Below are 17343 nucleotides of genomic sequence, written 5' to 3' on the forward strand. Positions count from 1 at the left end.
TATAAAGATGGGGTAACTTGGCACTCAGGCTTCAGATCACCGAAGATGATCTGAGGATGTGGAGCATGGAACTTTTAAAAAAGTGTTCAGTGTTACAAGATGGGACCTTATTCTTTCCGTTTGAATCCTTGTTTTATTTGTTATTATAGGCTCTTACACTACTGTTTTATTGGGTTTGTGTTTTAATTGTGTTGTTTGTTGTTTTTATATGGTACACTGCTTAGATATTTTTGACAATATTAAGTGGTTCGTAATTGCTTTTTTTAAAGCTGTTTTCTATTGTCTCCCAAGAAGAAACAAAGAAAAACAAGCCTGTATATTACTTACAAGACTTGGCATTCAAACTCTTCACATGTCAAAAGACGCATGAGGGGCATCAGGGTCACAGTGCCAAGCTCTGCCCCCCCCAGACCCTGATTTTTGGTCTGTTTCCGGTCCTCTGTGAGTTTGTGGGTGAAGGACTGAAGCAGGGAGCCTTCTCAATGGGAGGCCTCCTGGGCAATTTAATACTCCGTGCAGATTAGAAACCAAATTTGCCAAACAAATTTAACCATCCTGTTTTAACCAGATTAAAAGCAAATTCCTCAAATTTCCACAGAGTTCATGTGGGGATTGGCAGAATGGATTTATAGAGGGCTGGGCTAGAGGATCTTTAGGGAACCTTCCAACTCTGCAATTTTATGATTCTATGAGCGAATGCATGGCACCGGCTAGAAATAAACCAATTTTTCCATCTCTCCATGCTAGCAAAGGAGTGCCTCCAGTCCGGATCGACTGAGTAAACTTGGTAATAGTCTTTTGCCCTTTGAAACCAGTAGTTTTTTTCCTCCTCTCCCTCCCTGCATAGCCCATGTACCTAGATGAGTATCCCCCCTGATAAATGAGGATGACCTTTTCAGCTCTGTCCTTCTGTTTCATACCTGCATGCTTTTAAAGGTGCTCGTAAGTCTGATAAGATGGCTTGCAGCACACTTGAACATATGGTCTCCATTGAGGACTTTTAATTTGTGCTCCTCTTTCCAGGTTTGCAGCCATTTTTTCCCCACTGCCTGTGCTGTGATAAAAGAGGAAGTGAGTGAATGATGGGCGATTAATAGCACTAAGGTTGAAACCTTTTGGTATTTATCAAAAAAGCTATGGCATCACACTGAGAAAAAGCAGATTGTCGATATGATAATTGGGGAAAGGGAGGGGGATCCAGTATCTGGAGAGGTGATTAAGGCAAAAGAGAAACACATTTGCAGCTAAGTAAATACCTATACTAATGATATCTCAACCCCTCCCCCTTCCATCCTTCCGAGCTTTGCAGATTGGAAACCCAGAGCCTTGTTTAATCATCTTGCAAAAACTCACACACAATCCACAATATGGAGACATCCTGTCCCGCTAGAAGTATGGAACTTAAATTTTAGACACTCTGTCTCATCTCTTACTTAAATAGCAACATTCCGCTATGTTTTTATTAATGCAAAAACATTAAAGCACCAGGCTGGAATTTGAGAGCCTTTAAGGCCTGTTTCAAACAGAACCTGTCATAAAATGTGCTCTGAAGCGTGTCCCCTTTAAGAGATTCAAGAATTAAATGTTCCCGTATGTGAATTTTATTTTGTACAGCACATTTGCTTTATGGCTACAATTAAGTTAGATGTGCCGATAACAATGTCTGCTTTCCATTTTAAATCGCACATTTCAGACAGTGTGCATTGTTTTATTATCTAATCCACATGCTTTTAATTGCAATTATGGTCCCTTATGAGTCCCCTGGGAGGGCATGATTGCAATTAAAAATGTAATTTAAATGTTAATTAATTACATTCATTTTCTAAACTGGGAAAATTTCATTTATTATTTTCATGTGTTGTGCACTTATCCTAAATGCATTACCTTCTAAATGTCCCCCCCCCTCCCAAATTAAGTGTTATGTTTATAAAACAGGGTGTTTAATGCCCTTTAAAATTTTGTTAGACTGTTTATACAAATGATTAATTTAAATTAATTGAATCTGAGCTCTATGTGAAATCTATATGTGCCACAAGAACAGGCATACCTTGAGAGTCTACCCAGCTTCCAGGACTGCAAGGCACCAAAAAGTTTGTGGAGAACATATGTCTTAGCTAGATTCACTCTAATGGGAACTTTTCAAAGGAAAAAAAACAAAACAAAACACCAGCTGATGGGCAAGTATGCATTTTTAAAAAGTCTGTGATGGATTTTTGATTAGATGCTTCCAATTTTGCATGTACGAATCTATCCATAAAAACTTGCCCTTAAATATATTCATCACGAGTATTCATCTGTCACTAGAAAGTACCACAAAAGAGCAGGCTCTTTCCTCTGAAGTACCATCCCTGAATAGGGAAGCTTTTTGCAGAAGAGTTTCCAGCAACATGTAATTCTCACCTTAAACAAGAAGCGAGCCTGGTGATATATCTTGAGTTCTTCTCTGACTTGGATTAAAATCAAAGCTAAGAAGAACTTGGCTCCACCCTACACTTCCTTCCACTCGCCCACTTTTGAGCCACAACCCTTCCTCCAAAAATAATATATCCCAAGGTAGTTTACAGCCAGGGTGCGCATAGCCTCTTAAATGTGCTTTGTGTCTGTATCTATGCCCTTTTTTTTTTTTTTACAAATTCTGGGCTGTTTCTGAGTTGCTCTGTGCTCCCTCCACTTTGGCCTGCGTTTCAGGTACTGAGCCACTCTGTAAAAAGCATAGCTCTGTGTCCCCCCCCCCCATTCACTATCACAGGGAAACTTAACATGGCTAGAAGAGTTTCCACTTTTGGCCAAAGTAGATGAAATTTGTAGATAAAGATTGAGAGGGCCGAATTGCAGACAAATGGGTTGAATGACTTTTGGTGGGGAATGGAATGGAAATGATTCACTTACCTCCATAATCTCTTTAAAAGGGGGGGGGGTTCTCTTGCTCTTCCTTACCTTCAAATAATTAATTGGTGGTCAAGTGGTATGTATAATTACTTGTATTATTATTATTATTATTATTATTATTATTATTATTTGAAAAAGCTGTACAGGCATTCATACTGCTCCAAAATCCAACTCCCCACCCTGCCTGCCCAGCACAAAGGTTTTTTGTTTTTGTTTTGGATTGCCATTTAATGATCACAGCTTGTCTGGTCGAAGGATCTTCCGGGGTATCTTCTGGGGGTTCTCTTAACCCCCTAAACCAATTTGGAGGGGGTACATGGAGGGGAAGAGAGTGAGGAAGGCTGCATTGTGCAAGAGAAGTCATTGCGCAGGGCTTCCATTGAGGAACTGGTTAGTTGAATCAGAAGGGGTTAGAAGGGGTTAGAAGGGGACGACAGGGGTTAGAAGGGGGCGACAGAGGATGAGATGGTTGGACAGTGTTCTCGAAGCTACGAACATGAGTTTGACCAAACTGTGGGAGGCAGTGCAAGACAGGAGTGCCTGGCATGCTATGGTCCATGGAGTCACGAAGAGTCGGACACGACTAAACAACAACAACAACAATTTCTCAGTTTGCCTATACACATAACTTAGCAAATGCAATGAGCCAGGGGTAACAGTCACAAGGGGTGGGATCCTTTGGGGTCAGCCTGCTCTGGGGCCCCCTAAAACCTGGAACTGGCTATACCAGAGGATTTATTTATTTGTTATTTAGTGGCATGTTGTAAATAACGTCCCATCCTTCTGTGCAAAACCAGTAGAAGGCAGCTGCAGGCTACAAGGGGGACAGTTGTCTTCTTGCATGAGAGGCTAACAGTCTCGCAATTCCGCGCTTCCATTCAGAACACTGCAGTTCACTTGGCACCGAAGACATCAAAACAATTATAACTACTGATAACCTTCACTGGTTATTAGAGGAAAACAAAGATTCTAAATTAATTACGCCTCCACTTTTAACGCTGCCATGACATGTTCTGCATATTGTGCGACTCGATAATTTCTATAAATTAACCTCGTTCACCTTCCGTTTCCTCCGCAACCTGGTGCCGCAGTAGCTTGAATTGTGCCATTGTCCACTGCATTACTTATACTGCCAGATGGGAAAGGGGGGGGGACGTAGCTGTTGTGAGTTCTCAGAGTGTCTTCCAGGATCTACCTGCCTAAGTGTTCATTTGCATCATGTTGACTACGCTTGTCAAAGAGACAGAGAGATAATGTATTATGAGAGGTGCACTGAATTACCTGTCAGGCCTAGCTATGTTTTTCCCATAGGTAAGGTAGGCTTTTGGTTTCGCCTTAATATCACTCCATCTAATAGCCCACCTGAGCGGAGAGTACCAGCAGGATCGCAGCCACGGGGAAATAAAGGGGAGGGTGCAGTACGTCTGAAGAAGAAAGAAAGAAAGAAATCCCCAGGACACAAACAAAGAGGGCTACCCACTTGCCCTCTGCAGAGCTGCTCAGTAACGGCTGGACATGCCCAGTAGACATGGAATTCTGCCTGGAAAATAAAAATAGAAAATAGCTGGGAAGTGAATTGGAATGGTTTGCTGGTGGAGGGCACAGCTGACTGGCTGGACCGCTCCAATTAGGAGACAAGGGCTGGATCTAGACACATCAAAAAAAGCGTTTCAGAAAACGCGTTGTAAACCTCCAAGGGGGAAATCACATTGGCGAAAGATGGAACTCCACAGCGCCATCTGGTGTCACAGTGTTATAACACATAGAAAGCACTCTTTCTTAACTAATGTAGCCAAGTCCAAGGATTCATTGCAACATGGTGTTGACCCTCCCTCTACTTAGAAAAAGATTATCCGATCAGCTTTTCCTGGACTGGATTATTTTAGGTTGGAGGGCTTGGAGCCTTCACATGTTTGATTGCTCCTTCATGGGAGGCAGGGTAAGGTTGGGCCCTCTCTGTTTATAAAAATTAGCATGCTGAGGAGAAAACTAGGCCAGACTGAACACCCTTGTGCCAGTCATCCTGGTTCTCTGTGTGCAGGGGTTGTTGTTGTTGTTGTTGTTGTTTTAAAACATAAGCATCCCAACCAGCAACCCTGAAGTGGTACACTCCAACCTTACCCATCGCCTTTGCTGATACAAAGCAATCTGAGAGTGCTGCATTCAAATGAAGCCCTCTAATTAGAAACCCCTAACGATTTCAGTTTCTACAAATGTTTCCAAATTTGTAGGCAGATTGGCAGATTGTAGGCAAAATTATCTGTTGCGGGATGCGTGTGTTTCTTTTCTCTTCCAAATGGACTCATCAAAGCAGCTAACGTTTAGCCATAAAAACATAAAATCATAATACAGATAAAACAGTTGGGCAGCCTTACGAAATATGCTCAGCTGAACAGCCCCCCAGCCCCCTCATTGGCTATAAAACATGTAAAAAGTAGAACTGTTGGATCGCTCAGGGAAAGGCAACCGAACACTTCACACCACAATGGAAACATCTGCATAATATAGTCCCATATTTCTTAAATTTTGAGCACTTGCTACGAGTCACACAGGTCCAGGGGTGCCAACTTGAATAAAATATAGGGGGGACAGGCAAGCCCCATGCCACATAATTGATCACAAGACACAACATATGGACACCATTTGTATGGCAATGGCCATAACGTGGGGGGGGGCCTTGTCCCCTCAAATATTTTATTGGGATCTCACCCCCTACGAGTTGTCTCCTATGTACAGGTCTACAGCATTTTGATTAGGGCAAGAAGTAGAGTGAAAATCCTTCATCCACCCTTTCCAAATTGATCAACTATATTCACCTGTGCTCTTCCAGATATGGACCAGTATTGTGGGCCATCTCTTTTCCTTACTAGAGAAAGTTGCCTTGCTGGGGAATGCTTTCAGAACTGCAGAATTTTGTTTGCTTCCTTACCTTTGATTCAAGGCAAAAACAAGCACCAGCCACTCAACTTTCTCAATGAATGCTTTGAGAAGTAGAAGCGACTGACTTCCACAAGTGAAGTTACACGGCGATAAGGAAAGTGTCCAATGTGCCCAGATGCAGCAATGTCACCTGCTGTATCTGGCAGAAGTTAAATAACTAGTGGAGTGGTTGATGAGCTGAAGATGGGAGCATGTTCTTCCATTGACTATCCACAGTCTTCTCTCAAGCACCAGGAACAGAGGACGACTCTACCATAACACAGAATGTGCCTTCCACTGAGCTCTGACACCTCTCATTGATGAGCATTAACCTTTGCACCTAGCTTTGTGCTTGGGTTGTCCTCATCTTCTACAATCGCAATGTGGATTACTCTACTATCTCCATAGGAGCCGATGGAAATCCCAACCTGATATTGGTTGAAATGGGCTGATGGAATTAAAGCACTACTGTTTTTAGCTACCCTGGCAACTCTAGCAGGATGCTTATCCTGTGCTCTGGAGCATCATCTGGCAGAATCTCATGCATCTCCTTCCCAGACACAGGTGCTTTATCCTGTCAGCAGAGGTAGTTCACCATGTAGCCCAGCCCACAGCTGTATGAAAACATTTCCTACGAATCAGCCTGTAGGCTCTTAGGCCTTAATGTTAGCTTCAACAATTGCCGCGCCATTGCATGATACAAAAATAAAATAAAACTTCAAGGAAAGTAAATGTAAATTATCTTGTAAATTATCAAAGCCATTATTATTTCAGCTTTTCCGAAACCATTTCCAGCTACTCCTTCAATATCATAATCCACCACTAACCTGTAACTCCTAGCTATCTGCTGTTTCTTCCTTAAGCCTTGCAAAGATGTGTTCCATTGTGATTATTCACTGATCTAACCCTTAATTCAATTCGCCTTGTCCCTCAGCTTCGCAGAGCCCTTATAACTAGGGCAGGGACTATTTTTTTTTAAAAAAAATCCCTGTCAACCACTATGAGAATTCAAAAGGAGGATCTGTGTTAGTCCGTTGCAGCCAAACATCAAAGTACCTTTAAGGCTAACAGATTTATTATGACACAAGCTTTTGTGGACTAGTGCCAACGTATCATCAGATGCTCTGATGAAGTGTGCCCTGGCCCACAAAGGTTTATGCTACACAATACATCTGTTTAGCCTGCTTGTTCATTTGTGTGTGTTGCTTTTTTTATAAAAAAAATATTAGGCCACGCTTCAGCGAAAGTATGAGAGCAGCACACAGTAAGGATAATAAAACACTGGCAGTAGAGATAAAATCACATATAAACAACAAAGCAGACTGACAGCCTAAACATTTGGCATAAAACTTCAGCAAAGCAGATAAAAATAACACACAATAAATTGATATTACTGATCAACAGCCTGGAGAAAGAACATTGTCTCTGCTTGGTTCCAAAAGACAGCACCAAGCGAGTGAACTTCCATGGGGAGGGCACCTGTAGGTGGGATGGGGGGGTTGGAACTGAAAAGACCCTTCCTTTGTTCACCACGCACCGAACTTCAGATGGTGTGAGCATCCAAATGAGAACTTATAATGATGAATGCAGTGAGAGGGTCCGTGGGTTAGAAGTATGGAAATGGTGAGAAACTGGTTGAATTTTCAGTTTAAAGTGACCTTACCTAACTTGCAATTGTTGTTGTTGTTTAGTCGTTTAGTCGTGTCCGACTCTTCGTGACCCCATGGACCATAGCACGCCAGGCACTCCTGTCTTCCACTGCCTCCCGCAGTTTGGTCAAACTCATGTTCGTAGCTTCGAGAACACTGTCCAACCATCTCGTCCTCTGTCGTACCCTTCTCCTAGTGCCCTCAATCTTTCCCAACATCAGGGTCTTTTCCAAGGATTCTTCTCTTCTCATGAGGTGGCCAAAGTATTGGAGCCTCAGCTTCACGATCTGTCCTTCCAGGGAGCACTCAGGGCTGATTTCCTTCAGAATGGATAGGTTTGATCTTCTTGCAGTCCATGGGACTCTCAAGAGTCTCCTCCAGCACCATAATTCAAAAGCATCAATTCTTCGGCGATCAGCCTTCTTTATGGTCCAGCTCTCACTTCCATACATCACTACTGCGAAAACCATAGCTTTAACTATACGGACCTTTGTCGGCAAGGTAATGTCTCTGCTTTTTAAGATGCTGTCCAACTTGCAATACCCAAACCAATATACAAACCAACGGGCATCTATGCCCTGAAATCTATGTTGCTCCAACTCTTCTGGTGCCATTTGCAACCTTCAAGCCCCTCAAAAAGTATACATTAGGCAAAACTGCATATAGAAATGTGTATCATTGGGAGAAAAGTGTAAGGAAATGCATGCAAATGTTTCCAAGTGAGAACACTTTTTTTGTTCCATGGCACTCATGAAAGTTGTTTTGAACATAATAACAGAAGAATAGCCCAGATGGATCCAGTCCAGCATCCTATTCTCACAGAGGCCAACCAGTTACCAGTGTTCCCACGAGTCCACAAGCAGGACCTGAGCGCAACACCTTCTCCCCTCTTGAGGTTTCCAGCAACTGGTCGCTGGCCATGGAGGCAGACCCTAGCTCTTGTGGCTAGTAGGTATGGATAGCCTTGTCCTCCATGAATTTATCGGCTCTTCTTTTAAAACCACCCAAGTTGGTGGCCATCACTGCCTCTTGTGGAAGTGAATTCCACAGTTGTTTAATCCCTGTCATTCCTTGGAGAAGAATCACAGGTACTGGGGCTCAGAAACAGTTCTGCCTGGGGCCATGTTGGACAGCTCCCACCATACAGAGTTAAAAAAAATGCTGTGCTAGATTATGAGGCTCAGAATCAGGCAGCTTTATGTGTTCAAGGCCAAGTGCCTTTGGAGGAATCCCACTGGAAGCGCACCACTGCCTTTCCTCTGCCTCAACCTTATTTATCTTAAAAGGGGACCCCCCCATACATCACTGCTGCTGCACACTCAAGCAACGCTCAAGCGAGATCCTCTTTTGGAGACAGCCCCATTTGCTCTCCGTTGCAGTCAATAGCAATTGAAATTGATGAGGCAGTTGAGCGCGGCTAGTTTGTCAATCTCGATCAAGACAAGTGGAGGAAGGGTCACTGTTTGTAGAGGAAGGAAGTTAAAACACACAGCTCTCTGTAGTGATACAGCTGAAATATTACTCTGGGACTCAGTGCCCATGTGTCTTCTTGCAAGGCGCAAAACAGCCCTGAGAATTCCTGAAATAAGTTGCCAAAGTAGAAGCCCCCTGTAAGACAACCCAGGATAGGAGTTCTCAAACTAGACACCTTCTAGGGCCTGGGTAGAATGGAGTTTTGTTCTCTGCACCAGTACCCCTGTGTTGTCCACTGTATCCACTGCACTCAAATATACACAGTCCTCATTGCTTCGAGACCAGCTTCTTATTTCCATTGCTTCATATCTCCTTTGAGAGAGATCTGGGCACCTTTGCCTGAGACAAGACAACAAACACCAGGGGAATATGGTTCTTCAAGAGATCCCCTCTTATCTGTTTTTGTTAACCAATCAGTTCCTCAGCAGGGAACCCTTTGTATATTACTATTTTATCTATTGCTGTGCTGAAGTCTATTTTCAAATATCCTGAAAATTTTGTTTCCCCATGAAAGAGGCTTCCATTTTCCTGCTGCACTTTTAGTGAGTGTTAGAAATATTTTGGGAGGAATTCAACACAGTGCTGTGACAATTGTTCCATCAGTGCAAGCTTTTCATAGTTACTTTAGGATTTCAGTTCATGTGGGGTTGAGCTGACTTTATAATTGTGAGGTGGTCATGGGTGGTGTGTGTTTCCGCGTTTTTGTGTTTCTTCCCACTGAAATTTGTACCACACTCTGCAGCCCTCCTAGCTGCTCACACTTCCTGATCTGAAAGAGCCCCATAGGAAAAGTGAACCGCACTGTGTTTTCATTGAGCTACATGAAGCCATGGAGGTTAGCTTCCAAGCACCTGAAATCAGGGTGCTTGTTGATTTTGTCTTTCAGGAAAGTCCTCCCTTTCACAATAAAAATTCACTTTTCCACATGGATTTCTTTAAAGACATGGCTTAAAAGAAATAAACAGGAAGTGCTGGCACCCAGGAAGGCTGCAGTAGGAAGACCTCCAGAGAAATTATCTGTAGCATCAAAGAAAGAAAACCCAAGCCACCTCAAAAGTAAGGTAAATGCAACAAAAGGGACATCCCACCTAGAAGATTTTCTCTGAATTAATCTCTACTTCATTATATCAGTGTTACCTTTAATACCTGCAGAATAGCATTGCTTCAGATGACCAGTTTAGCGCACAGCAAGTTTTGCACCGAGTAGATTTGGAGCAACATTGGATATAGTCATTGCCATTCTGCTGGTCAACCTTAAAAAAACCAAAAAACCTAGAAGCAAAAAGCCTTAAAAGCATGGGGGAAATATGTTTCCAGTTCAATGGCAGAGGCTAGAGATCCATCTGGTTTCTGTTCTTATTAGTTGTGCTGGCTTCCTCTGTTATTGTTGGCAAGTTGTTAATTTGGCTGCGTCTCAGTTTGGATAATTAATTGCATTAGGGTTTTTGAGATACTTGAATGACTGATGTAAACTGAGCTTCTTGCCCGCTGTACACCTTAAAATAGAACCTCAAAAGTTCTTACTGTACAATGACGTATTATTCAATTTGGGAAGAGGATATTGCTAACGGCCAGGGGCCTTTATTCAGATAACTATGCAGAGAAAGATCCATGTGTGTGCCTATTTTTGCTTTCCTGAAACAGCAGTTCCTTGACGCTACACAGAGAAACTTCCTTCTGCAAACATTTACAGATATTTAGGAGCTCCAGTGCTGAAGCATTATTTATTTGTTTATTGGTGTTCTAGTTTGCTAGCAGTAAAAGTGGAGCCGGCAATGGATAGAAACACGCTTATGCGGAGATGAAGTGTATATGAATGTGCTATTAATGTAATGTACAAAGTGGGGCTGCTGCTCCATCCCTGGCTTCTCGAGGTTCGCTGGGGGAAACTCCTGCCTGGAGCGCCACTGGCAATCAACTTAATGGGCTGACTCACAGAATAAAAAAAATTGTACAGTTGGTAGGAACCCCAAAGGTCATCTACACCAACCCCCTGCAGCGCAGGACTCATGACAATGAAGTTGCCTGGGGTAACATCCAGACGGAGTCCCCCCCCCCTCACAAACACGTAGCAGAATATAGATTTCCTCAAGTGCGCAGACCCATAGATGTCTTTAGCCAAGCACAATGGGAAGCTCTCCAAATGGATTTTGATTCCAATTTAATTAAGTTTGGCTACAACTAGAGCTGGACTGCAATTACTCACAACTTTTCTTCTTCTTTTTCTTTTCTTTTTACAAACATGTTCAGTGGTGCCAAACAACACTCTCCTTTTCAGCCACCCATTGTGAAAACATATATTTATTTACATTTCCCTCGCTTGCGGTTGTTCTTGGGGGTGTCACCCACATAGCCATATCTGATTTGTGACGCCATCCTTTTTACTGAATAATTCCAGATTTGGTGATATCAGTTATTTGACTAATCCAGGAAGGAGGAAACCACAGGAAACCAGGCGTACACACACACACACACACACACACAGAGAGAGAGAGAGAGAGAGAGAGAGAGAGAGAGAGAGAGAGAGAGAGAGAGAGAGAGAATATGACAGGGAAGTTTTTTTAAACCAAAAACCATTGAAAGCGTGTTTAGGAATGTGTGGGATCCCTGTGAAATGAGTATACCGAATATTCTCCTGTTAGAATTCATTTCTTTTTCAATAGAAACTCACAACTGATGTCCACAACTCAAAACTGGAGACTATTCAGAAAGCCTATTTTTAATTATAACTAGGGCTCTCGCACACACAAAAAGTTGTCCTCCCTTTCTGTGATTTGGAGGAAGCTGTGAACAGCAGCCCAAGTGCTTCCCCCTACGTTCTCTTGAAAAGTGAGAGCAGAGCTTCCTTCTGAATTGGTTCAGAGACCTCACCATGTAGCCAAATCCAATTGGCTAGTCATCGCCATCATACTTGTTACATGATTGCTGATTGGCTGGCGCCGTGCAGCCAGATGGGTGATGAGCGGTTCAAAAAATTGTACCCAAGTTGCTGTCAAAAGGGGCATCAGATAGGCATAAGCGTGGTGAGGATTTGGGACCGACACTTTGGTTACTTCCACCACCACCCCAAAAAGTTCCTTCTTTCACATGAAAAATGTTTGAGAATATTCAGACCAGAATTAATTATAACGGAAGAGTTTGTGTAGGCGAAAGTGCCTATCATTGAAGCACTACTCCATTCTGCTTGCCTCCCAATAAGCAGTAGATACTGGGCAGTAATAATAACGATTTGACACAACTTACACATCTTGGGGTTTTGCCACTTCTATTAAAACACACACACACACACACACACACTCCTGTCATGGACAAATGAATGTTGACACTGGCCATACCAAACAAATCGTACGAGAATTGCTGTTTTATATGTATCCCTGCTCCTTTTGTCAATACTTTAAAGATGGTTCTTATTTTAGAGCAGATATTGATCGCGTATAGGTTAGGCCCCCCGGTTCCATTTGTCATTTGTGATATTATAGCGTGTTATCGTTTAAAGCTGTAATAGGAGAGGTGGCTGGGCTTAGAGAAAACCGGTTGTCTGGAGCTTTGATAAATAGCTTGATGGTCTTTGTTTCTGCAGCAGTGAGCAGTTGGCTGCTATTTGCTTTACCTTTTATCCAAGAATAACTGTGTGATGGGTTCTGGAAGTGAACAGTATCATTTTGTCAGATGTGGTTCAGAACTAGCCGGGTGGTCCTAACAAAGCAGCTGAGGGATTTTTAACACCCGACAGGATGCTAGCAAAGGGCCTGTATAAATCTGGAAAGAGCTCTGGCTCCACATGGCTACCTTTGCTTGAAGAGCTCTCAAGGCTGTTTTTAAGGTGAGAGGATGGGAAATGATGAAAGGTGTGTGAGTGTGTGCGTAGGGGGAGAAACATGCTTTCAAAAGCTGTTTTATTCATGCCAAAGGTTTCAAGGAGCAATGGCAAAGTCTGAAGATAGATACACACAAGAAATATACAGTTCCATGATCCTTTTTCCCCCCAGTGGTGTTTTTTTAAAAAAATAAAATAAAATAAAAAGCAGCCTTGGAGGCTATGATTGAGACCAGGAAGAGTACAAAGGGGAAGAATGACAGCCCTCTCTCTTCTCATCCCTCCTGCCTTTTTTTTCCTGCTCCCAGTATCAGCCTATGGGGCTGCTTTTCATTTCAAACACACACACTGAGCAAAACATTAAGCGCCATGTTGAGTTTTGCTCGTGGATAAAGTGTATGCAACTACACAGAGTTGCGTGGCGCTGCAGTTTTTCTCTTTGGTCAAAGCAGTCAACTATTTGGATGTAAAACAAAAACAGCAACCATACTTGTTTCATAGTAGACCAGCCTTGCACAAAATCTACTAGTCCAGCCCACATTTACCTGCATTGGTCATTTGTGGTGTGAAAGAAGGAAAAACAAAGCAGTCCAGCATTCTTCCAGTGTATGAAGGTATCTCTGCCTGGATGCCTGAGGGGTCATATTGACTCACCAGAGATGGCCAGATTACTGGCTGTGGTCAAGACTGTCCTATACAATTTACGTTTCTCCTACTGTTGCTGTTCCAAGACATTCTGGCATTGTGGTGCCAAGGAGACGCATCAAGATTCAGCAGTTATCCCTAGATCTTTCCATCTGCCATTAACCACCAGATGAGGCTGCCATACTATTGTAAGGACAATTTGCTGAAAGGAACAACAATCTGGTTGGATTGTTGGGAGAATACATCACTGATAGAGCATAATGTATTTCTGTAATAGATTTTAATTCTTGTAATTGTTTTGGGAACTAATGTTGGCTGGAAAGTAGTGTGTGAAAATATAATATAATATAATAGGAATAAGCTTATAAACAAATGGAGTTTCCCTCTGTGTGTACAGAATGACTTTCTTTCGGTAACAAATCACCACCCCCAAATGTTCCCGCAGTCATGGGGCCAATCTTTCAAGTTAGAGTTATTAGAACGCTTCAGACTTAACCCATTCGAATGGGCCAAGAGTGGCAACTAGGCCTGCCAAGAGAGGGAGAGACGGAAAGTACATGTGTACAAAGCCCAAAGCCACCAAAGGCCCAATCTCTGAGCTTTCTTTAACAAAGAAAAATGTGCAGGCACTATCCAACGTGTTTGCTTGGTGAGCTATGAGCCTGTTCCTTGCTCTCGATCAGGCATGGCCAAACTTGGACCTCCAGCTATTTTGGGACTACAATTCCCATCATCCCTGACCACTGGTCCTGTTAGCTAGGGGTGATAGGAGTTGTAGTCCCTAAACAGCTAGAGGGCCAAGTTGGGCCATGCCTGCGTCTTGATTATTTTAGTCAATGAGTGAAGCCAGAACAATTGTGATTGGCCTCTACTGACAAATGTGGAGCCACACAAGCTTCTGGGTACACCCAGAAGTAGCATCAAAAAGGCTCCAGATAATGGAGAAGCATCTTCCTAGTTCAGTTTGAATCTATTTTTGGTAAGGACCCCAAGATTCTCTTCTCACTGTATCTCTGCATTTTAAAAACTTCTGTTCTGTTTCCAACTCTGCAAATTCTCTACTTCAGTCTGAGCCACTCTGTATAAAACCTGTGTTATGTGTTACCCTATCAATGGAACATCTACAGATGGCCATAACCTCTCCCCCCTCTCTCTCCCTTGCTTTTAGCCAAAGTGGATGAAATTTACAGACAGTGTGGATTAAGCCTTTCAAATTGCAGACAAATAAGTCCAGGAGCTTTTTATGGATGCTTTCCTTTATAATCCATTATGGCAGGGGTGTGGGTTTATCTCTTTCTTACCTTAAAAAAATTAAGAGATTGCTGACCCCTTCGAACAAGGTTTGTCCTTTGTACTGTGGGACATTTGCCCACCCTACCACTGAGATGATGTGAAATATGATTTTGGATGGTTATCCCTTGAATTAAATCTATTGCATTTGTCAAAGAGACATTAGAAATGGCTTTTGGCCAACTAATGATCCTCTTTTTGTTCAAGCTATAATTATTTAGAAGCCCTGAACTTTTCCTTCTAAGGTATCTGAATCCTTTTTATCTTGCCTTCCTTCAATAAAGTTGATGGTCTTCAGTCACAGCTGAATTAACTATTTCAGTCAAGTCTCCAGTTCTTGGTCTTCTGTTAGGTTCTTGGTCTTAGGAAGTTCAGATATTCCATCAGTTTGAGTCTGGACTCACAATGGGTAGAGATGTCACCAAATTCCAATCCAGTCTGTTATCTGTGTTGGAGCCTTGGACAGAAGCTAGTATACAACTGGGATCAGGCCCAAATAACCGGAAGCCATTGGTGTATGGAGGAGTACACATTTTATCTGCTCTCTTGGTCCACTGGAGTCCTCCAGCATGCAAAGTGGATGTCCTCCACTTTGGCCTCCAGAGCAGCAAGGAGACACTAGAATACTGAACCCTTCACCGCACAGAGCATGTAAAGGAAGGGTCTAGCACTGCCCATGCCGTGTTGCAAAAACTCAATCTGTCTTCTGCAATGATCTCCAGAGCTTTTGGCACAGCAGAGAGGCACCATCCTCCTTTTCTTCCAGAACTTCCTGGAATGGAACCAACTGGTCCTGCCCATCCCTAATAATGAGCCTAATTAATATTGTGCAAATGGATACACTTTCAGGAGACTCTCTGTTCCTTGTTTCCGATCGGGTGGGAGTACGCTGAAATTCTGGCACTGAGTTTTGTCTCAGCAGTTAAACTGTCAGGACAAATAGCAGCAGATTGAGCCTACAGATTCCTTCTGAGAAATTACAAAAGGCCCTTCACTTCAACAGCTAAAATGCTCACATTTTCATGCCACTCACAGCATGGTGGGGGTGGGTGTTTTCTGTTTGTGTTTATAAGGTTGTGTGGGCATGGTGTTGTTTTTTTCTTCAAGGACCATCTTGCTTCTCATTTTAAGCAAACAACAGGGTTTGGGTTTTTTTTAAGGATTAAACCTTGTAGCCTATCTGTATGCAAGTTATCTCTCCTGCTCCTTTGGGGAAGGCCAACAGTTTCAATCCATACGTATTTCCAGGTTGATGTCTATTTGGTTGCAGTGGGAGTGGGCTTGACTTTCATTTTGGGGTTTGTTTGTTTTTTGCTAGCCAAGTTCATGGCCATTATAATCACTGGCACCATTCACATAAAACACTCGCACTATCATACAGGAGCAGAAGTATTCTTCAATAGCTTACTATTTGGGTCAAAGAAGGCTGAGAGTGTGGACTCAGCTACATTAGTAAAAAAACAACAACACTCTGAATGCATTATAAACATGCAACACCAGGTGGCACCGGAGAGCAAACAAATTTTCTGTGAGGTTTTTACATAGGTTTATTTTGTTGTTGTTGTTATAACAATTTAATTTCTGACTTATTTATAGCTTCCCCCCCCTGTGTGTAGATCCACCCAGCATAAGAACAACCCAGCTTTCAAATTCTCCCCTCCCCTCCTTTTTAGACTGGATGAAATCCTGCGGCAGGCCTGTCTTTAGAACACTTTCACGGAGTTGCAAATAACCCCGTTCAATAAAACGTTACGGCACCAACATCTGTGTGGAGCCTGCGTCAGACAGGGCTTAGCAGACAGCGCAAGAGATAAAAGAATGATTGGCTGCCAGCTGGCCATAAACAAAAAACTATCATGATCTCAGAGTGAAAAGATAAGGAGGAGTGGGGACGTCAGGCCTGACCCCTGCCCACCATTCCTGCTCCCCACCTTCACTGAGTGCTTTTGCCTGGCTAGAATGTGTTCCTCAGCTGCGATAGCACCTCATGCTTGCTGAGCATGAAGGGGGTTTGTGTGCATGTGTGCGTACAAGGAACGCTTTCATGTGGCTAGAATCTAGCCTGGTGTGCAAAATAACAGTCAGATCCATTGCTCCACCCTCCGGCCCCACTCTCAAGGCTCAATTACTGAAGGATTACTAAACCTTTCCTCTCAAAGCTTGATTACCAGAGGAATTTTTCCTGAACTGAGGCACAGACAACCCACCTCTCCTGAATGTAAACAGCTTGAGAGCCCTTGGCAGAGGCTTCCCCTCCTGATACATCTTAGCTGCTCTCTTTTGTAGATCAACCAAGACACAGGCAAATGGAGAGGAACAGCTGAGAAAGAGGGCCGTGCTAAATCTTCTCTTGCTGTATACCATGGGTGGGGGACTTGTGGCCCTCCAGACATTGGACTACAACTCCCATGATCCCTGACCCATTGGCCGTGCTAGTTCGGGCTGAACTAGCACGGCCAATGTCCCCTTCTTCTGCTGTACACACTCGAAGAAGAATTGGGTTTGAGATCCCTTGGGCTGTGTCTCAGATTTCATAGCAGAGGGTGGACCCAATATGAGGTCAGCCCTTGCTCAATTCAAAATATGGTCCCTATTTTAAAACAGACCAGCTACCTATAGTACTGGTACAGTATGGTGGTTTAACAGGAAACAAACTTCCAA

At 43.1% G+C, this 17343-nt stretch overlaps 1 protein-coding gene across 3 annotated transcripts in view; it reads left to right on the forward strand.

Annotated features, from left to right (window-relative positions):
* TSHZ2 (teashirt zinc finger homeobox 2) overlaps positions 1-17343 on the forward strand; it is a 347527-nt gene that overhangs the window by 166211 nt on the left and 163973 nt on the right. The window lies entirely within an intron of this gene.

Source organism: Zootoca vivipara, chromosome 7, assembly GCF_965207765.1.
Source record: "Zootoca vivipara chromosome 7, rZooViv2.hap1.1, whole genome shotgun sequence".
In the NCBI taxonomy this organism is placed as follows: Eukaryota; Metazoa; Chordata; class Lepidosauria; order Squamata; family Lacertidae; genus Zootoca; species Zootoca vivipara.